Below are 23,765 nucleotides of genomic sequence, written 5' to 3'. Positions count from 1 at the left end.
AAACCTTGTTATTTTCTTTTGCTTCTACACTTTGTTTCCATCCTTAGCCATATTTTTTTTTTTTTTTTCTTTTCCTTGGCTTTTGACTCCTTTTTATTCTATTTTTTTTGGAGTTTTTTTTATTTTATTTCTATTTTTTTCTTTTCTTTGGATGGAAACTTCTTTTCTTTATTTTTCTGAAGCAAGTAACAATTTTTGTTTACACGGGTTTTCTCTTCTTCTTTCTTCACTCATTCTATTCTCGGACTTATTCTAAATTGGGTAGGTTGATTTATTCTTTTTTTTTTTTTTTTTGTTTTGTTTTGTAGCAGGGGTAAAGGAATTGTGGTGTATGGAAGGCTAAAGAAAAAGGCTCGAGTGGTGACTAGCGGAAAATAATTCATAGGTTTGAATTTCTGGCTATATCGATCCAAAAAATGGCCTAAATTCTCACTTAGGATATGGTTTAGTGATCAAGCAAGTGGGCGTGTGATTTCTCTATCAGATTTTACTTCTCCCTTGTGTCATTTCTCAAATGTTTAGCTCATATAAGGCTTTAGGCTATATTCTCACAGGATTTGTAGAATAAGTACTCTAGCCTAGATTTGAAACTTCTTGCTAACAATCATAGATACTCATGTAATATATTTATAGATAGATGCAAAGATTATTACCTACATTATTAACCTAAGTTTCTAACAATTATTACGATGCAACTGACTATGTGAGACTTCTAGATTGTTAAAAACATGGAGAAAGAAAACAATACCAATATTCCTAAGTGTATAGCATAACTTATTTATTTATATTTTTAAATTTTTGAATTTTTAACTAGAAAACAAATGCATATTATATATATTTATATCCTAGCGGATGTCTTAATTACCGTGTTTCTATGCCCCCCAAACAAAAGCATGCTTTGTCCTCAAAGCATTTAAATAAAGAGGGTAGAAAAATACCATGGAAACGCAGCGTGAAATTCATAAACATCTGCAAAACAAGGTTAGAACGTACTAATATAGGAAATAAAAATTGACGCAACTCTATAAGAGTTCCACCCATTATGGGGTTAACAGAATTAAATTGCTTGGGACATAAGCAGACACTAACAGAAACTAAAACTTACCTCCACTCCCGGACATGCATATTATCTACCCAATAGCATCATGGGTCTTGTATTTCAGCGGGCATGGCAAGTCCAAGAACAATTGCTAGCAAGACCCATAAGCGGTTCCTAGCCTACGTGTGTGATCACCTCGCGAAACCAAGCACCATAAGTAGTGCTTTGGAACAAATCTTTGAAAGACTGTTACGGTATTATTATAGGAGATGTCATCTCAAAATTACGCTCTGGAATAGCTATGAATGATCTGGAAACTACCGTGAAAACTGGAATTTTTCTGGTCCACGGAAGTCAGAGGCGCTGGCTTCATTCGTATTATAGCGAAGTCGCTCTGAAATTTTAAATTCAGTGTTTTAAGCGGGTCGCTTCAACTTGAAGCTTGGTAGTAGCTCTAGGTCGATAGATGAGGCGGGTCGCTCGGCTTGAAGCGTGGTGGCCTTCGAGCAAAATTCAGAACAAAAATATCTGAGGCCCTTGAGAGTCTCTGTAGAAGCTTGTGAAGTCTTTCGGAGTTGCTGAAAATTGAAAAATGAGGCGAAGCGTGGGAGTGAAAGGTGAGTGATGGAAATTAGGTGTAGTGTGGGTTGTGAGTGTAGAATGAATGAAGTTTATATAAAATCATCTTTGGAATAGATAACACCACCCCAAACAGTTTGGGAAGGTGGGATCAACATTAACTAATCGCGCACAATGAAAATAATGACATTATATTCATATTGTCATTCAAACAACATTTCACTACAAAAGTCAAAATTAACTCTGAGGAATTTAACAGCGTAACATCCTATCTACTAAAAATAATAAAAGACAACATCAAAACAACAAACAAGTAGAAATCTAGCTACTCTTCAAGGGGGCGAGGTGGGGGTAAGAATAGAATTTGAGTGATCAAGAATGGAAAAACCAAACACCCACCCCCAAACAAATTTTTGAAAACAGGGTTTGTAAAATTTGTTTTAAAGCGATGGGTCTTTTAAAGTCAGATTCGAGACTTGCTAGATTACTATTTTTATATATCTTTAAACTTTTTTACTTTTTATGAATTAGGTTTAATATAAAAGGAAAACAATAAGCGATAAAGACATAATTCACACCATAGAAACATGACTCAAAAAACCGAGAAAACATGCAAGAGTGGAAGCGTGAATTATGTGAAGCGTGGACTTAGGATCCGGTACTTACAGCCACACACTCCATAGGGAGGGCCGGTTACCTGAATGGTGCACTCACCAATATATGGAAATGAAAGGAAATGCACCAAACACAAAAATTGAGTGGTTTATAGTCGGATACTTTCGAGACTTTATCTAAATATATGTATGAATATCACGGTTTATCATATATCAACAACCGAAATAGTTGTGGATCGTTCCATAAATAAATATCACAGAAAACATATCCAAACACAATCAAGCACCAAGATTTCCCTCTGACCTTGAGCCTAGTGGAATGAAAGCGAAGTCGAATAGACCTATAACATAACCGAGCATGCACCTTATGTTTCATCTTTGAGCGAGAGGGTGTCCTAGTGAATAAGTGTGGAAAAGTGAATGGTTGTGGAAGATATGGTGGATTGGGATAAGTTTTAGAGGGAGAGCATGGAAAAAATGAGGATGTGGGTTTAGCACAAAACTCATTCATGGTGTAGTTAGGGAATTTGTCTCAAGTCACGAAAATGAAGGTGTCAAGTGGTTTATCCTTGGGAAGTATTTGTTTACTAGGTGGATTTAAAAATCATGAAGCCACGGGGAGAAACTAAAGGATCGAGTGCAAACTTCGAGGTTCCTTTGAAAAGGTGGAGGTGGGGAATATTGGTGAGGAAGGTGAATGATTCTCGGCTAGAGCTCTCAAGTCCATATCATCGAGAAATCTTGATATGTGCAAGACATTCCTCAATAGTTGGGTCAAAAGGATCACTGGGATAGAGATGGAAAAATTCATCTTCGTCATAGTATCAAAGGATGTATGGTTGTTGGCAAGGGGGACTTGTGAAGTGGTAAAGAAGCGGTGCAAAAGAGTTGCGGGAATTCTTCTTCTATTTAAATCTACTACCGAGGGAGTCATTGTTAAAGTCGAGATTTTCGAAGGAAAGGAATTTGTTAATCTGTTTCTCTGGAAACATGTTTTGAAGTAATCTTGAGCTAAGCTCTCGATCATGCTAACCTCTCCATTTGTAGATGAATCGGGAATCTTTGTGTCCTAGTTTTGAAAACATTTACCTCAATGAGAAAGATGGCAAAAGGACAAGGACATCGAACCATCGTGGGGAGTTTATGGGCGTTGGTAGCCAAGAAGGGGCGCCCTAAAATGATAGGTGCTGAGTCGTTAGTGAGTTACGTGTCTAGGACAACGAAGTAAATTTGGGTAGTAAAAATTTTGGACTTTAACTAGCACGTTTTCAACCACACCCTTAGGATACTTAATAGACCCGATCGACTAATTGCAATGTCATTTTAGTAGGTTGCATCTCCTCTAGACCTATTTGTTTATACAAATAAAATGGGAGTAAGTTAACACTAGCCCCCGGGTCTCTAATAAGCGGTCGTCGTGTGAGAATCTCTAAGGTGCATTTATCTGATGGGGCGACCCGGGTCCTTGTACTTAACAATTCCATTATTTTCGGATAAGCGTTGGGAATTGTTACGTTAAAAGGCATCTTTTGGTATATTGGTCTTCGCCTAGTAGTACCACAACTCCTTAAGAAACTTAGCATGGTGTGGTAGCTTTTAATAGCTTCGAGAAAGGGAAGGTTTATAGTTAGATTTTTGAAAAGCGTTCCTAATCTCCTCATAATTTGTATCCCTAGTTAACATGGCTAATTTTTGGGAAAGCGGTGTTTTTCTCTATAATTAGCATATGGATCAACGAGGATGTTTAACCTTGGCCATTTTTGTTTCTTAGGTTGTGGTTTAAGCTGGTACCTCTACGGTTGTAGGCTCTTGGGTTTCTATTTGGTATCTAGTTCGATATCCGTTGTAGAATCTTGATGGGGTAACTATAGGCATAGTTACTTTGTTATCAACCACTCTTCGAGCGGAGTGGTGATGGCATTTAGCTCACCCTACGTTTGTAGTTTCGTACTAGTATTACCGTTTACCTCAAAGGCTGTGTTCTTTGTTCTAGGGTTGGGTATCGCTTGGCTGGAAAACACGCCTTTTGGTTGGGCTTTCTCTTGGGCTAGCTTGTTGGTTTAAATTATTAACAGTTGTAGAATGTGTTGGTTAGATTGAGCCATGGTTTGGAAAAGTTGTTGGCTCACTTGTATGAAGGTGTCAAAGGCGATCGGTTGTGTGGGTGTAATAGTCGCGGGTGGTGTATTTGGAACTATGTCGCGTTGATTATTTATAGGCGGATTGTGATAGTTATTATTTCTAGGAACGATACCTCTATTAGCATTATAATTATTATAACTATATTGACCTTGTGCTTGACCTTGTCGAGGTTGTGCTTGGTTGTTATAATTATTATAATTACCACGACCACAATCCTTGTGGTGTAGCTTGGTTGTAGCGTGTGGTGGCCTAACATATTGATTATTGTACCACGGAGGTGTGACTTGTTGGTTATTTCTCAACCCGAAGTTGGGATTTTTCTCTCAAAGGGGGCGTTAGGTTCACTATTAATTGAACAAGAATGTTCATAGGCTATAGGACGATTAAGTCGGGATGCTTTCGGGACTCAACAGAAACTACATGGATTTGAATTTACATTCATGGCCGGGGATAGGCTTTTGTTGTACGAAATGGCCTCAACCTTTTTAGTTAGAGATTGATTAAATTTTTAAGTTCTAGATCGGGTTTAACCTCAAACATCTTGGTAGCCTTAAGCGTGGAAGAAGAACTAGCGGGCGGGGGATAATCGTCACTACCCCGGTTGTTATTCGCTTAGTTTGATCCTCTAAAAATTTGTAAGCCTCATTGGCTCCTTTACTTAGGAAACTACCCCATTCATTATGTCAAGGACTTCTTTATGATGATGTTGAAGTCCTTTGAAAAGGCACGAACTAAGCGTGTCTTTTGCTAAGTTATGGTGTGGACACTCTATAAGCGAGATCGGTGAAAGCGATTCCAAGCCTCGAGAAAATGATTCATGAGGATTTTAGCCGGGAAAAAAATGAATCTTGGAAAGCATTTCATCCGTCTTTAGGGGTGGGTAAAATGTTCCATAAACAATTTGAACAAGTTTGGCCCACGAGTCCCAGAATTAGGCAGCTTGGGCAGTTAACCAAAGGCGCCGCCTTATCGGCTAAGGTGAAAGGAAATACCCTTAGTTTAATCTGTTTCGTACCAACGGTAGGATGGTGGAATGTTGTAAGGACTTGTTCAATCTACGCGTGTGTTGGTAAGGGTTTTCATGGTCTAACCCATGAAAAGCGGGTAACAATTAAAAATATGTTTGGGGGATTCGAAAATCCCCGTTGGATCTGCTAGAGCGATGCAAGACTTAGGGCTATCGCTCAAAGCTTTGTAGAAGTCGGAGAGAGGAGTCTCTCTTTCTTGACCATTATGTCGGGTATGGTGTGTGTGATAGTAGTTAGAGGTGTGAGTGGGTGGTGTACTAGATAGACTTGTTTGTTGTGGTGTAATTACGTTTGTTGTTTTTGTTCCGGACCTTAATCTCATGCAAGACTAAGTTGAGCTTAACTAACATGCAACACTCAAACAATTCGATATACTAGTATAAAACCTCTAGCTGGAAAATGCGAGGTATGGAAGAAAGGAATACGATAAGCGTCCTTGCTTAAGCTTATGAATAGCGTCTTGTTTATGGCGTGTTGATGTAATAAGAGATTAGAAACGAAAAACTTGACAATTCGAAGTTTAAATCAAACTGTGGAAATCACGGAATTTTCAGAGAGGAGGCGGCGCTATCTTGAAGCTTGGCTTCAAGGCAAAGTCGAGCTCGATAAGATAAGCGGGTTAGCGCTCTCTTTGAAGCGTGGTGGCCTTCGATGTATAAGCGAAGTCGAGTAAGATAAGCGGGTCGCTCTCTTTGAAGCTGGCGCTTCGGTCGTTTTCTCGCGGAATTTTTCCAAAACTGAAAGCGGCAACCACGTATATGAATCAAACAAGGGTGGGTGGGTGAAATGGGACTTAAAATAACTATTTCTACAAAGAAAACAATGCTAAAGTGCAACTAAGATAATCAAAAGCCATTTGATAAAATGTAAAATGTATAGGACCTAAAATGAACTACTGAATCCAAAACAAAGTAAACTAGAACTATTCTTTTACGAGTCTATTATCCCCGGCAGGCCATTTGATATTTATTAAAAATGAATAGTTTACCTACATGAAATGAACTACGAATCCAAAACGTAAGTAAACTAAACTTGGGTACTTTTACGTGTCAATTATCAAAGCTTCTACTCTCAATCGCGAATTGCACTAAATGGATCTGAAGTTAGTTCCACTCCTAGTTCCCTAGCATGGATTGTTTTCTAAGTCTAACTAGTAAGCTCTTAAGTCAATGAGAGCTTTACGAAGGGTGTTATACTACGATGAAACTAAAATGAGTCTACGTTGAATTTAACTACGGATACTATGGAAATATGCTTGTTTTGAATCTAGATAAAGGATTAGAGAGGGGAATTGAATCCACCTCGAATCAACTTAATAACCTAGTATAGATTCTTGTATCTCGATTCTCCGTTCTTCTGCAAGAAATTCGAGTTCTAATCCCTAGTGTTCATGGCATTTCTACCGAGTACTAACTAGCATGTGAAGTCGTCACCCATTCTCATGGTGAAACACGACTTTCTAGAGTGGAATAGAATCTACAAACAATTCTACACTAACAACTAAGTTTTCATCAAGGCTTCATCAAACCCTCTAATGGAGGTTTTAGCCTTGATTCATCAAACTAACAATTCCATTAAATCTAAACTAAACATAATGAAAAGATTCTAACTTTATGCGATTTCACTAAACAATAATCGAAATCTAATTAATAACTATGAAATGATAACAAACAATAATGGAATTTAGATCTATAAATCGAAATTGACAAAATAACTATTTTTATTATCTAATCAATCAAGAACAATAATTTGAGAGTTTAATCTAAAACAAAATTGAAATGAAATTAAACTTAATTAATCTAATGAAAACTAGATCTAGAATTAAGGTTTAATGGAGGCTAACTAATCTAATTTATTTTCTAACCTAACTATCTACCATTAACAATGAACTAAGCTTTTGTTTTATACATTCAGATCAAAAATCGTGCATGGGCTTGGAGCCATGTTTTGGGCGAAGAATCGGGCCCAAAACCCAAGTCTTCGATCCAAAAGGCCTCTTCAGCTGCAGTTGGCTTCAACAGACTTTTCGTCCACTTCTGCTCCTCTGATTGGGTCAAGGCTTGGACCATTGCAAAGCTCTTTCGAGCCGGTCGTTTTGACATAAGGTAGGCCTCAATCCGAGGTCTGAGTCCAAAGATATGGCATTCGGAAGTTCTGCTGACTTTTGCTCCTTTATCTCGCTAAAGTGGTACATTTCTGCACATAATGGACTTTGAAGCCTGAAATGCATAAAAACGCGTAGTCAGTGTTAACTCTTACTTATTATTCACATAATTGGTCTAACAGTATGATTATTAAGGGGTTAAAACTACAGTTTTGGGCTCTTATCAGCGATCGCAAGTGGCTAGAAAAGGTCAGCTCCTTTGCCAACCATTGTGACACTTATCATGGTGTGTTGGGGTTTTCTTATTACTTCTCCTACTACATACCTCAGAATAGCTAATATTCTCACCATTCACTCTGTTTGCATGAATGGTTTTTGGACTCCTAGCGTTGCAAAGAAACTTGCCGGTGCAGAAACTGGCAAAGCTTGTTCCGCTGTCAACATCTTCATTGAAAATGCAATACACAATGTATTTAATCCTATGGAAGGAATTCTTTTAATTCACCAAGGACTAATGACATTATCGTTACTAGTCTTCTTGAATTTCACGACCTGCGGAGAATACAAGACGAGGAACAAGCACAATTCTTGCACTGCCACATCCAGTTATTGGCAAATAACACTCTCATAATGGAGAGCCAAGCCGAGATTTACCAGACACAGAACAACCTGTTACAACGGGCTGTTACACGGGTTGACTGCATTGAGAATCTTATAAATGGATTTCTCTCACCAAAGGATCCTCGCCGATACTTGGGCCCATGACACAAATTAAATTTTGAAAATTTATGTTCTTTGTCGTTTTATTTTTTATTTTTAGTATAGTGCAATTTTCCTATGGTAATAAATGTCATTTGTTTTTACTTAGTCATTTCCATCGTATTCTAATTTTTGGTTTATCTTTGTTTACAGGTGCTTTCTTTCATCACACGTCTTCTACAATGGCATCTCCGAAGATTATTCCAGAACAATCTTTTCATGCTTTGCTGAATTCTCCTGCATATGTACATCTTTTCAGAGACTTCATCACCCAAGTTAGCTGGAACTCCTTCATTCTGCACCATGAGCAGACATACTCTCTAGGTTTGGAAACTTTTTTTTATGATCATATGGAGGATCCACCTACTGCACGTGGTTTCGTTTTGAACGGATTTGCAATCTGTATTGGTAACACCAGACATCTCTTTTACGAGCCAGCAGTTGCGATGGCTTTAGACCTTCCTTATATTCAGCCAAACACCCTTATTCAATACATCATACAAAACAACTTTAATGACTATTCTTGGGAAGATTTCATCGGCCTCTATGGCGATGGCCTCGCCCAAGTCATTGAACGTGAAGAACGTGGCCGATGGCCAGACAACACAATTCCACTAGCTAGTATGACATGAATGTCGGGACTGCCATGTTGTTTATCCTTCTAAACATCATGGGGGATTGACATTTTTCCACTACCTCCGAATCAGCTTGTAAGACTTTCCATGCTCTGGCCCAACAACATACCGCCTTCGACATCACAAACCTAGTAATTGAAAACCTTAAAAGGGCTCGTCTTTTTCGACAGCACTATATCACTTTTCCAGTTACATCATGTCGGATAATGCGGACGTTCTTTCCACAGTTTGCGGCCACTTTTCATGACTGGGTATGGGTAGATTCTATGTGTCAGACGAATAGGATAATTCGTTCTTTGCGATTTCAGGTATGACGTTGATAAGCACCCAAAACTATAATATTAAACCCCGAGAGACATAGCATTTTGGTCGATTATGTGTTTAATAATCATGTAATAATTATATTTTCGTACTTTTGCAGATTTCCGCATTTAAAATAAATATAATGATAAAACGTGCATCGAAGTACGGGAATACTGGAATATTTGAAGTTTCCCACTCAACCCTAGTGAAGCCCAATAGAGCCTGACTAGAGCCGAAGTTTCCAAAATAACAGAACCAGTGCAGAACAGGTCCACATATAAAGAAGCAGCAAACTTCCGAAGCTCAAATCGGATAAATCGGGGTGCCGACGTTGGCTAGTGAACTGCCAGAGCGACCAGGGCGACAAACTCTACGCAAAGACAGAAAGTTATAAAAACTCCAAAATCGGCGCCACCACTGGACATACTAAGTGGACCCACTCTCTGAGCCGGAAGGCATGGCATGACGAAGTCGGCAGATAGGCGGTGGCAAGTGATGGTTTTAATTTGGTGCCACCTCGTAATATAGAAGACACATACCAATTCAAACCAGGTGGTTTGAATTGAAATTAGCTAAAGGACGAAACCTTAATAAGGTAAAAGACAAAATTAAAACGGATAAAAACAAAACTTTGATTCTCAAAGTTTTCAAAGTTTTGAACGTTTCAATTAGCATAAGGCCAAAACTCAATTAAATCATTCACGGGTAGCTTTCATATATCAGCCTATATATATGAGGGGGTGGCCTTCATATATTTTCCTTCTGCATTTTATGCTCTAGCTTCCGCTTAGCAGTAGTTAGTTTTAATTCAGCACTTACATTCCGTCATTTACTTTCTAGCAGCTTAAATACTGTAAGTCATTTTACCCTTAATAATGACCATTTCTTTTTTCTTGTGTAATTCTGTCCTGCGCATTTATTTACTTAATGTATACGACAAGTTTTATTATTCCTTCAATGACCATGAGCTAATCCCCTTGGGGAAGGTTATGCTACTCGTGTGAGAATCGGATTGACTTCGTTAATATTCTAGAATCACTACTTAGGAATTAGGCATAGATTAGACATCCGGTCCCAAAATGATCGAGAGGCTGTACAAATTTGGAGTCCGATGCTCGAGCAGATCTCGGGCGGCGCGACCTAAAATGTCGTGGCGATTTCTGTAGTGTCGCATGACTCTCCAATTTGTCCAGCTGATGTGGAATTGAGCCAGGAGCTGAAATGATATTCCAGAGATGAAATATTAGTTCAACTCCTTATGTTAGTGTGATGCGGCTCAGAGATGTGGGCATGCGCTAGGGATCAATACTCGACATCGTCTCCGAACACGAGACGAATTAGAGATGTAGTGATGTGGTAATATAAACTGTTAAAAATGATTCTTGCATAAGTATGATTAACTCTCTCCCTGTTTCTCTATTTTGGTTTATCTACATATAATCACCGTAGTAATTTACATTATTTGCATTACCGTTAATTTAATTAAAACCAACTAAAAAACCTAAAATCCTACTCACCAAAAGTTGTAATTCCAGTTGTGAACCTTTTCCGAGCCCTAAGGTTTGGACGATCCCTTACTCGACTTGTCCTACCAAACCCACGTGAGTAAGGTAACTTGACTAAAACGTACGACTATACGGACGTTGGACTTTGGACTGTGGACCTCGGACTTAAGAAAATAAGTAACTGAAAACAATAAACGTTCGAATAAATGCGTGTTTATCAAATAGCGTCGATGCACGCCGAAGGACTCTAGACTTAACGTAATAACTGGAATACATCAAACATAAACCCCCTCCCCTACCTCTTCATTTTTTAAATTTCCATTTCTTTTACGATACTAACGTGTTACGTAACTGTTTGCCTTAACTTTTTCTACTAACAAATATCTGTGAACCAAGTTTTGTTTATTTTTTTATTAGACAGTTTAAGTATTCGTAGGAACTTGAAATCTTGAGCCGACAAAAAGAGTCTCGGACGAGACTAAATTAGTGTAGCTGAGAGACTAACCGGGAGTATCAACACTCCGGTTTTCAGTCTGAGCCACTTTCCTTTTCGATTACTCTTTTGGACTCTCTTGTCCGGTTTAGCAAGTAAGTTCACAAGCTCGGGAGTTAGTTCGATCGTGTACGAGGAATCGCGGGACATCAGGTTTCAAATCCTTAAACTCCTCAAACTTTGGCGAGGATATTATTTGGTTGTTACTATAACCTGTTTTACCTTGCATGTTTGTGTGTGGCATAAGAACTCTTTGAATATAAATGTGGTTCGTCATTACATATTCACATTAACACGAACAATATGATTCGAATATATTTGGATGTATGTGTAGTTTCAAACCACCTGCTTAGAATATTTTTGTATGTGTATGTTACATCAATTCACGTACGCGGTATTCATTTGTATGAGTTCGTTCTCGACATTCCCCTAGCTCACATATAACTTACATATAGTTGCCCATATAAGTAATATAGATTTGCATGTGTAAACTTCCTGCATAAACTAGTATATGTTAGTTAGTTTCTATTTTGGCATCTATCGTTTTAATTGCATATTTCGTAATTACATCTCCATAATACATTAATTACGTAAACTAAAAAAATATATATATATATATATATATATATAATAAAAAAAATAAAAAATTCATAGTAATTAAAAATTTCATCTAAATCATCTTAATAACACCCCGCATTATACACCATCATAAATTATCATCCTATTCCATCAGTGCCTAGGAAACTTGAAAAAAATTGAGGTTGCCTAATAAAGGAATGTGCTAGCACGAACAACCTCCCTCAATTCTCTCGAGTGACTTGGCTACTGGAATATTCACACATTATCCTAGCTTACCTGCTCAAGTTAGCAACAGCTCAGGAAGACGTGCTTCACCTCCCTCTTTCCTTAATTCTAAAAGCTCCAGTCATAACTCGTTCCTTATGAACCTTAAATTAAAATTTATATTTGTATGAGACTACGGTCTGCTAAACATAAGGAATTAGAACTTACATATCGGCGTCGGAAATACAATAAACATCTGCTTATGATATCTCCTAGACATAGTTCCTCCTCCGTAAACCAACCTCGTCAAACATCTCCGTTGCCGTCATCTCCCGTAATTATGGCCCAGGAAAATCCCACAGTCGAGAAACCCCTTTCGGATTTCTATACTGCCTTACAAGAAGGACCTACCTCCAACATTAAACTCGATGCTATTGTAGGTGATTTTCGAATTCCGCCAAACATTTTCGATTTGTTACCTGTTTACCATGGTCTAGACCATGAAAAATCGTACAATCACCTTCGTCGAATGCAACAAGTAGTCACCACTTTCCGCCATCCGACTATTACCAATGAACAAGTCTTGCTTAGGTTGTTTCCCTTCACCTTAGCTGATAAAGCTTCAGTTTGGCTCACAGGCGAAGCGCCGCAATCCATTGGCACATGGGCCAAACTCGTACAAGCATTCATGATAAAGTTCTATACTCAGAAGAAAACTACAGAAATGCTTCAAAAGATTCAATTCTTTCGCCAACACCCCCAAGAATCCTTTTCGAAAACATGGAGCAGATTTACTGATCTGCTTCTCGAATGTCCCCATCATCAACTCAACACCGCTGTATTAGTCTGTTTATTCTTTAATGGTCTCTCTGACCATCAAAAGGAAACCTTAGATATCATGAACGACGGTTGTTTCATGGACAAGGGCGCTACTGAAGTATACACGTTTCTTGAGAAACAGGCTTCACGAAGCACCCATTGGGGAAACACTGATTCTTCTAGATCTTCTAAAGACACTCCTACCAAAGTTATGTCTATGTTCGAGGTCAAACCCGATCCGGAATTAAAAACTCTAATCGAGTCCCTAAACAAAAAGGTCGATGCTCTTTCGGTACAAGTAAATGATCAAAAACCCAAACAGGTCATGGCTGCCAACGCTTCCCCATGTCCTCTTTGCTTAAGTCCTGAGCACGCCGATTCTTATTGTCCTTTGGTATACGAGTGCCCTCCCCAACCTTCTGAAGAGGCTTGTGCTTTCAACATCCCTAATGCACCTTGGCGACAACATCCGAATTTAGCTCGGGCACCCCCTGGCCAACAACAAGCTCCTCGAGGGTGTCAACAACGCGTTCTGTCACGACCACCCACGAACTACAATTCCTATCGTCAAGGAAATCCTCCGCAATTCCAGCAAGGGCAAAGTAATTTTCCCAACAATGCAAATATAGGGTACCAAAACAACCGCAACCTTGTTCCCGCTAATCAAGGATATGGCTACCAAAATCAACCCGTAAATAATAACCATGAACTAGTTCCGCTGGTACAATCCACAGCCGATAAAACAGTTGAAACTTTTCTAACATACATGAATCAACAGAATCAAATCCTAGCTTCTATCCAACAGTCTATTCAGCTGTTAGCTCAGGATAAAAGTCAAAAAGGCGTGTTCCCTGGCCAAGCAGTTCCAAACCCTAAGCCTACAAACACTACCTTTGAACTCAACAATGCACCAGGATCTAGTAATCCAAGCTAGGGTGAGGTAAATGCCATTACCACTCTTCATTCTGGCCGAACCATCGATAATAAAATACGTATGCCAGACGAGGAATCGACGGAAACCACGGCTGACGTCCTTCCAACTCCTACCTCGCAACCTATAATGGACGAAGTTGTACCTTCCAATTCTACACCCACGTCCCTAGGGAAAGACGCCACTGATCCTTATGCACGATTCCGCCCAAAAGCTCCGTTCCCTGCCCGTTTGGTAAAGAACAAACGTGACGAACATTTCGATAAGATCCGTGAAACCTTCAAAAATTTGACCATAAACTTACCTTTCCTAGATGCGCTTAAGCATTTACCCAAGCATGCCAAGTTTTTGAAGGACATGTGCACCACCAAACGACGTGCGAATGTTCCTCAACAAGCGTTACTCGAAAGCGGTTTTCCTCGATTACCACTACCAATGGTGTGGTAAAGTACAAGGACGAAGTCGATTAACCGTACCATACCATACGTTGGCGACAAAAAGTATACTACTACCGCGATTTTTAGACCTAGGAGCCAGTGTTAACCTACTTCCCTACTACTTATTTAAGTAGTTAGGTCTTCCTGAATTAAAACCTACCAATATGACTCTGCAACTCGCGGATCGCTCCATCAAGTACCCAAAGGGCATAGTAGAGAACGTCATACTCAAGGTCTAAGATTTTTACTACCCAGTTGATTTTGTCATTTTAGATACTGAAGTGGCTTGTGACTCCATTCCAATCATCTTGGGACGTCCTTTTCTTGCAACTGCTAACGCTCTCATAAATTGTCGGGACGGTTCAATGACATTGTCTTTCGGGAACCTTTCTATCGAACTCAACGTATTCAAATTAATGAAACAATTTCCCGATCCTATAATGGAGGGCGAGATTAGTTTGGTTGATAGACTGGAACATGATTATTTCACAAACTCTTTTCCCCCAGACGAGATACACCAATTTCTTTCTTTTGATAATCCTGAGTTTGACGATGAGTCGTACATAAGGGATGTCCACGCATTATTAGAGTCAGTACCACTATTTGATCCTACTACTGCGTTGCAAACTAATTCAAAAGAACCGAATTCACTCTGTTCCATTGAAGAGATGATCCCTCACGAATCATTGATCCCCAATCTTCCAACTCCGGATTCAAAACCTCTACCCTCTGATTTGAAGTACGTGCATCTCGATCTCGATGGTAGTCACCCTATAATAATTTCTGCTCACTTGACTACCGACGAAGAGGCACGTTTGATTCATGTCATTTGTGAACACCGCTCCGCTATCGGATGGTCCTTAGATGATATCAAGGGAATAGACCCTAGCATATGCACACATTGCATACATCTCGATAACGGCACAAAGACATCGCGAGAACCACAACACCGCCGTAATCCCGCCATGAAGGAAGTGGTAAGAGAGGAAGTTTTACGTTTACTTGATGCGGTATCATATGCCCTATTTCTGATAGTGATTGGGTTAGTCCTGTTCACGTTGTTCCCAAAAAGTCCGGCATTCAAGTTGTACAAAATGAAAATGGTGAGTGCATCTCCACTCGCATTCCATTAAAATGGAGAATTTGCATTGACTACCGCAAACTTAATGCCAGAACACATAAAAATCACTTCCCTCTCCCATTCATTGACCAGATGCTAGAACGTTTAGCCGGTCATGCTTACAACTGTTTTCTTGATAGCTATTCCAGATACTTCCAAATTGTCATCGATCCCGCCGATCAAGAAAAGACAACTTTCACGTGTCCCTTTGGAACCTTTGCATACAGACGAATACCTTTTGGTCTTTGTAATGCCCCAGGCACCTTCCAACGTTGCATGCTTCACATTTTCAGTGATATGGTGGAACGTTATATGGAAGTCTTCATGGACGATTTTTCTATCTACGAAAATTCCTTTGACGACTGCCTATCCAACCTTTCTAAAGTATTAACGCGTTGCGAAGAGAAAAATCTGGTACTCAATACCAAAGGACTTGTTCTAGGTCATATTGTTTCGAAAGACGGGATAGAGGTTGATAAAGCTAAAATTGTTAAAATTTCTTTGCTACCTTTCCCTCGTACAGTTCGTGATATATGTGCCTTTTTAGGCCACAGTGGGTTTTACAGGAGATTCATTCAGGATTTTTCTAAAGTTGCTCGACCTTTAACCAATCTCCTGCTTAAGGATGCAGTATTCGACTTCAATTTCAATTGCAAACAAGCTTTTGATACTCTAAAAACCGCTCTGACTACCGCTCCTATCATTCAACCCCCTAATTGGTCTCAACCATTCGAACTAATGTGTGACGCTAACGACTTTGCTATTGGCGCCGTACTAGGCCAACGACGTGATGACAAATCCGTTGTCATTTACTACGCTAGTAAAACTCTTAATGACGCTCAACGTAATTACACAACAATTGAGAAAGACTTCCTAGCTGTTGTCTATGCTTTGGATAAGTTTCACCCTTACCTAGTTCGAACATCCACCATCGTATATACTGACCATGCCGCACTTCAGAACTTACTCGCGAAAAAGGACGCAAAACAACGATTGTTCCGCTGGATCCTTCTCTTGCAAGAATTCACCCTGGAAATCAAGGACAAGAAAGAAACCGAAAATGTCGTGGCCGACCATTTATCAAGGCTAGTTGGTGACATTGATAGTGATTCTGAAGCCATCTGTGATTCCTTCCCAGACAAATATTTGTACTCTATTTTCTCATCTCCATGGTACGCGGATATCGTTAACTACCTTGTTACTGAGGAAGTTCCTTCCTCTTGGTCACGTCCTGATCATAAAAAGTTCTTATCCACTGTGAAATATTATTTTTGGGATGACCCCTACCTCTTTAAGTATTGTTCCGACCAACTCATTCGTCATTTGGATTCGGCGGGAGCACACCAACGTATTATCCTTTTGCCATGAACAATCTTGCGGAGGTCATTTCAGTGGAAAGAAAACTGCGGCCAAGGTATTACAATGTGGTTTTTACTGGCCTACCCTTTTTCGCGATGTACACGAACATTGCATAGCTTGCATTCGTTGTCAGCACCTAGGTCGAATTACCAAACGAAATATGATGCCCCTAAATCCTATCTTGATTGTGGAAATTTTTGATGTTTGGGGCATTGATTTTATGGGACCTTTCCCTATTTCTCAAGGTTTTCTATACATTTTAGTCACTGTAGATTATGTGTCCAAATGGATTGAGGCACTCGCATGTCGCTCAAATGACCATAAGACTGTCGTGAAATTTGTTAAAGAAAACATTTTCTCTCGTTTTGGTGTCCCCAAAGCTATCATCAGTGATGGGGTACACATTCTTGTAATAAAAAATTTGGGTTTTTAATGAAGAAATATGGAGTTACTCACAAAGTTGCTACTCCATATCACCCACAAATGAGTGGCCAAGTGGAAGTCTCCAACAGAGAGATAAAGTCTATTCTGGAGAAAACTGTCAATCCATCACGAAAGGGCTGGTCTCTCTGCTTATCGGATGCCTTGTGGGCATACCGAACAGCATTCAAGACACCTATAGGGATGTCTCCTTACCGCATTGTTTTTGGAAAACCTTGTCATCTACCAGTTGAACTTAAGCATCGTGCCCTTTGGGCCATCAAAAGCCTCAATTACAATATCATCGAGGCAGGCGAGAAGCGAAAACTGCAATTAAATAAGCTTGAGGAGATTCAGAGTGATGCATATGAACTCTCGAAATCCTACAAAGCTAATATGAAAAGAGTGCACGACAAGCACATTTTGCGTAAGGATTTTAAAATTGGCCAAAAAGTTTTACTATACAACTCCAGATTACACATTTTTCCTGGTAAATTGAAAACACGATGGTCTGGTCCTTTCATTGTGTCAGCTGTGAAACATTATGGGGCAATCTCTTTGCTTAATCCACAAGATAATAATGAATTTCAAGTCAATGGACAACGCCTAAAATATTACCACGAATTACGCTCACCAGGTGTTGAATATACTCTTCTTCAGGATCCGGTCTACACAGACTAGATGTTTCGTTTGGCGTACTCAATCTTGTTTCTATAGAGGGTACGCTATTTTGGTAGCCGGGCCATCTTCTATCTCATGATCTCCATAGTTCTTTGAAGTGTGTGGTTGCAAGCACCGGAACCTTAGTCCAAAAAAAAAATAATCTATTTCAGAACTGAGTATAAATGTCTTCTGCAACACGAGCAAACGTGTTTTTTGGTAAACGATGGGTACCTAAAATTTCACCTCCTTCCTTCTCTTCCCTTTTCTACTCTCTACCTCGCGAACTTCAGCTAATCATTTGGTGTAAGTCTCACTCATCACGAATAGGGATGGTCGTAGTACTTTTGCTTGTAAACGACGTGTGCGAAGGATGGGCTGGTGTATGCATTGTCAAACACCCTTCTGTCTAGGCCCTGACTTCCTATCCGATACTAGCCAGTTTAAGGTATACTTTTGTCTGACACCAGCTGCGCAGGATAATCTTTGTCGCCGTGCCGTTTCTCCCACAGGTTGGGATTCGTCTTGAGAATCTGATGTTAAAAGACCCGACTCGTCTTGAGGATCTGACGTTAAAAGACTCACCTTGTTGATATGTTTATATTGTTGCTTTTTCCCTTTGCATTAAGTTTTGCACATGAGATTCGTGTCCAACCTCAGATGTTGCATACTTGGAACACAAACGGGCAATGGATTCCACTAGACCAACCCTAGAATTGGTTACTTTGAGTTCCCTTGGGGCGGTTTGAGGATAGTCGTATGTAATAAGAGCAATTTTATTAGACCATAGAGCACACGGTCCAGGATGGTATCGTCCTGCCCCTAACCCCATAATACATAGAGGTAAAGCCACAGTCTGGCTGGATTGGGTTCGCTCTAGAGCCGACAAGATGGTGACTCTTCTGGACATCCAGTGTTTTTCACGTATATCTCCCTTGTATATAAATAGAACCCTTGTTTATAAATAAAACACTCTCCTTCTTTTCAAAAACTCTTGTGACCTTCAAGAATGACTTATACAATTGGATAGCATTTTTCGTGCCGATCGTTTCGATATCTCATTCGTCCAATTCGGAGTCCGAACGAGTCGTGGGTAACCATTTGAATTTTAAGGCTTAAATCAGGCTTTAGGCTTGATTTGGGCTTGGGAAAATTTTTTGGCCCAACCAAAATATCGAATTCTTGGTCCATTTCAACACGAAAAACCCGAAAACAGGCATCACCCTTACATTCTTCTTCTTCCCAAAAAACCGGATCTTGCCCCCTCTCGCTTTAGTCTCGCACGAGACAGGCCCACACTATATACAAGTCTCGCGTGAGACTGTTACAACTCCGACAACAATTCCCTTCCATCAGCAAGTCCCATTTCTTCCCCTCATCATTAATCCATATCCAGCCTCTCCCTAAGACCAGTAATGGCCGATAACAGGCGTATTTGTGTGGAGAAATATTTTGGAAATTTATTTGAAAACGGGATGTTTGCTCTATTCTTTGATAATGAAATTCACTCTAGAGGATGGGAGTACTTGTTATATGCTAATGGAGGGCTTTATTCCAAGGATTTGGTGATGAAATTATACGATAATGGGAGCTTTAATGGCGACCATTTTTGGGTTACCGTCGAGGGTGTGCGCCACGAAGTCACACCTGTTTTGCTCTCCGGGATCACGGGCATTCCTCTGGTCGACCACGTGCTGACTCAGCAGCAGTCCGTGTACACATGGACTTACGACCTAATGCTCGACATGCTAATCGAGAGAGAGTACAAATAGGCGGAAATGCGCCAGTATCGGTATTTCGGTCGCGACGGAACCACCGGGTTGTGACTCAATGGCTAGGGACTGAGCGTCATTGGCACCTCGAAAGCCCTCGGACATCAACAAGACCTTCCTCCACCTTCTCGGATCCCTACAGGGGGCGAAAGGGTAACTTCTGCATCGTTACCTTTCTTTTTGATATTATTACACATGCCACTCTTAGATCTGCCCCTCTTACTGTTCTGGTAACCCAAGTTATGATTACCTTGGGTTTTCTGTCCTCCACCCCACTACTCCCTATACCACAATATGAGAATATGCTTGTCTTCAAGAAATGCATACAGGACCCTTGGGAACCCACAGCACCTAGGGCTGCCGAGCACGCTAGCGTAGGCTCCTCTCACCCACCCTACTTTGATGAGACTGCCATGAGTAAGATCACCCACCCCATAGAGGCCTTACGTGCTGTGAACAGTGGTCTGAGAGACATGTACACTCGCTAGGTATCGATGAGACGTACCTTGGTAGAGTTAAGGACAGATATGACCACTCGCCACGAGTCGATGACAGACAGCATGGGCGAATTCCAGCAGTAAATGAGAGCTTCCATGACTGCATTTCAGGACAATATGCTTACTTTCGCCCGGAACCGGTTCTAGTGAATGTTCATGGCGAGCCAACATCGATTTCGAGCTCGGTGATGGATACTCTTGGTGATATCGAGGGAGCAGTTAGCATCCATGGGAGCTCAGTCTTGCGACGACGTCAGCGGGACTCGGTTCTTCTTCTACGGCCCAGAGGATTTTCGTTATAGCCCCGAGGATCATCAAGTAGCTAGTTTATTTTTCCAGTCTTGTATAATATTTATGTCGGATATTTGATTTCACGTGTTTGCATTTCCGGCTTAATAGTAGGTTATTTCTAAAAAAAATTTTACGGATATATTAGTTATGTCTAATACTATATTATATAGGTAGGAACATATATATATATATATATATATATATATATATATATATATATATATATATATATATATATATATATATATATTAGATGTTACACTTAACAACAAAATTTACCGTAATCTAACATTTTATTAAACGGTCATGAAAACGCACAAAAAACGGTCATGAAAACGTTTTCTTAAACGGTCAGAAAACGGTCATGAAAATGCACAAAAAACGGTCAGAAAATGGCAAAGTTCTTTCTATAAATAAGTTCAACACTTCCTCCACATTCACTCATTTCGTATTCTTCCCTCTACACTTCTTATTCTAAAAAATCGTTTTTAGTCCGCTCCAAATTTCAAGCTTCAAGGATGCACTAGAAAAGTTTGAGCAGCGGCAAATTGAATATGCTAATCAAGTCTTCATACTTGTTTGTTTCATTATAATAATGTTGTTAATGTGGTATATAGTTCTATCTAATATTTTTGTTTGTATTTCAATTCCCGTATCATTATGTTGTGTTTCCATACCGTTCGTTCTTACATCTTATTGTGATAGTATATCTACATTTTCCTTGTCCTTATTCTTTTCTAGTTTTAAAAAAAAAAAGGGGGCACTCCTTGTCACATGCCCCATTCTTCTCATCCACACTAAATCCACTTTTGCACATATCTTAGAAGATACACGTGGTCTAACTACCCTGTGACACCTCGATCCGTATCTTTTACAATTTCGGATTGGTGCCTATTTATAACAAGGATAGACACCTCAAAAATCTAACTTCCCTTTTTCCAAAAATATTTTTTCTTCACCACTCCTTCTTTAATGGCCCTCACTTTCGAAGTTTCGTGCCCGAAAGCAAAATTTTATGGAAAATTTCCAAAATGGTCTTTTTCATCCCTTTTTGACATAAAATATCCGTCGAGGATGGCACCCTCTTTTACATCATAAGCAAGCATTTTATTCCAGAGAATTGGTTTTGTTGTTCTATAAAAGCGGTTATTTCCAAAACGGGCAATTCTTTGTCCGTGCTAACGGATGCGAGCGTGAATTGACTATGGAAATCATCTCTGAGGTACTTCAAATTCCTATTACAAACCAAGGAGTACACCTTCAGGATTCACCTTTCGACAATATTAGGCATCTGATGTTTGCAACTATCCTTCACGGTGAATACAACCGGAAAAACCGTATTGTTTATCAGCGATCTTTGCAAAAGAACCAATTATCTGTGATCCAATGGGTAGCTCATAATATGCTCGGCACATCTAAGACTTCGGAAATAACCAAACCCCTCCTCCATCTACTCTGGGTCTTACAGAGTAACTGCAATGATTTTTGCATTATTAAATTTCTCTGGAACGTGATAGCGCGTACTAGGAAAAAGGCAGCTCCTTTACCAACCATTGTGACACTTATCATGATATGTTGGGGTTTTTCTAGTACTTCTCCTCATACACCTCTTCGAACAGCTAACATTCTTACCATTCACTCATTATGTAGGAACGGATTCTGGAACCCCGACGTTGCAAAGAACCATGTCGGTGCAGAAACCGACGAAGATTGTTCCGCTGACAACATCTTCACTGAAAATGCATTATGCAACGTATTTAATCCCATGGAAGGGCATCGTTTAATGCAACAAGGACTGATGACATTATTCAAACGTCAGAACATTATCATCAACAGTCTTCTAGAATTCAGGACCTGCGGACAATAAACGAAGAGGAACAAGCACAATTCTTGCATACCCACAACCAGTTTTTGGCAAATCACACTCTCAGAATAGAGAACCACACCGAGATTTACCAGACAGAAAGCGAAATGTTGCAACGGGCTATTGCCCGGATTGATGGCATAGAAAATCTTATAAATGGATCCCTCCCACAAAAGGATCCTCGCCATTACTTGGGCCAATGAAACCATTTAAATTTTGCAATTTTATATTATTTGTCATTTTCTTTTTAGTTTTTAATTTTCCTATGGTCATTTGTTTTTACTTAATTATTCTCATCATACTCTAACATTTGTTTATCCTTGTCTATACAGGTCACATTTTTGTTCACAATGGAAGCTCCAAAGATGATTCCAGAACAATCTTTCCATTTGTTGCTAAATTCTCCTGCATATGGACATCTTTTCAGAGACTACATCACTCAAGTTGGTTGGAACTCTCTTATTCTACACCCGGAGCTGACAACTCCCCAGGTTTGGCAACTTATTTTTATGATCACATGGAAGATCTACCAGCTGTCCAGGGTTTCCCTTTGAATGGTTTTACACTACGTATTGATAACACCCGACACTCTTTTTACGAGCCAACTGTTGCTATGGCCCTAGACCTTCCTCCTCTTCAGCCAGACCTCCCCATTCAATACATGATAGAGAATGACTTTAATGACTATTCTAGGGAAGATTTTGCTGCCCAATATGGCGATGGCATCGCCCACGACAGACTTCACTATTCCACTAGCCAGTATGACCATGAATGTTGGAACTGCCATGTTATTTATTCTTCTGAACATCATGGGGGATTGGCATTTTTCCACTGCATCAAAGTCATCGTGTAAGACATTCCATGGATTGGCCCAGCAACATACCGCCTTTGACATTACAGACCTAGTAATTGAGAATCTTAAGAAGGCTCGCTCTTTTCGGCAGCACTATATCACCCTGCCAGTTACAGCATGCTGGATAGTGAGGACGTACTTCCCACAGTTTGTGGCCACCTTTTAGGACTGGGTAAAGGTCGACTTTATGTGTCCAACAAACAAGATAATTCGTTCTTTGCGATTTAGGACATGGCGACGCCCTGCAAGGTATCTAAAGAAAGTTCGTTCTTTCCCTGATGATGATAAAATGATAGCTCATCTAGACAATGCAAAAAAGAGGAAGTGGAGTGAAGTCTGGAAAGCTATGATAGATTGGTGGGATGCAAGGGAATGGCATTTCTACAGGGACGAGTGATAAAAACACAAATTTACACACGTTTATCGGCTTTCAGTTACTTATTTCTTAAGTCCGAGGTCCACAGTCCAAAGTCTGAGGTCCACAGTCCAAGTCCAAAGTCCAAAGTCCAACGTCCGTATAGTCGTACGTTTTAGTCAAGTTACCTTACTCACGTGGGATTGGTAGGATAGGTCGAGTAAAGGGATCGTCCAAACCTTAGGGCTCGGATAGGTTCACAACTGGAATTACAACTTTAAGTGAGTAGGATTTTAGGTTTCTTTTTAGTTGGTTTTAATTAAATTAACGGTAATGTAAATTACTACGGTGATTAAATATAGGTAAAAAAAAGTAGAGAAACAGGGAGAGAGTTAATCATGCT

Source organism: Coptis chinensis, chromosome 2, assembly GCF_015680905.1.
Source record: "Coptis chinensis isolate HL-2020 chromosome 2, ASM1568090v1, whole genome shotgun sequence".
NCBI lineage: Eukaryota > Viridiplantae > Streptophyta > Magnoliopsida > Ranunculales > Ranunculaceae > Coptis > Coptis chinensis.
This window is presented reverse-complemented; position numbering follows the sequence as displayed.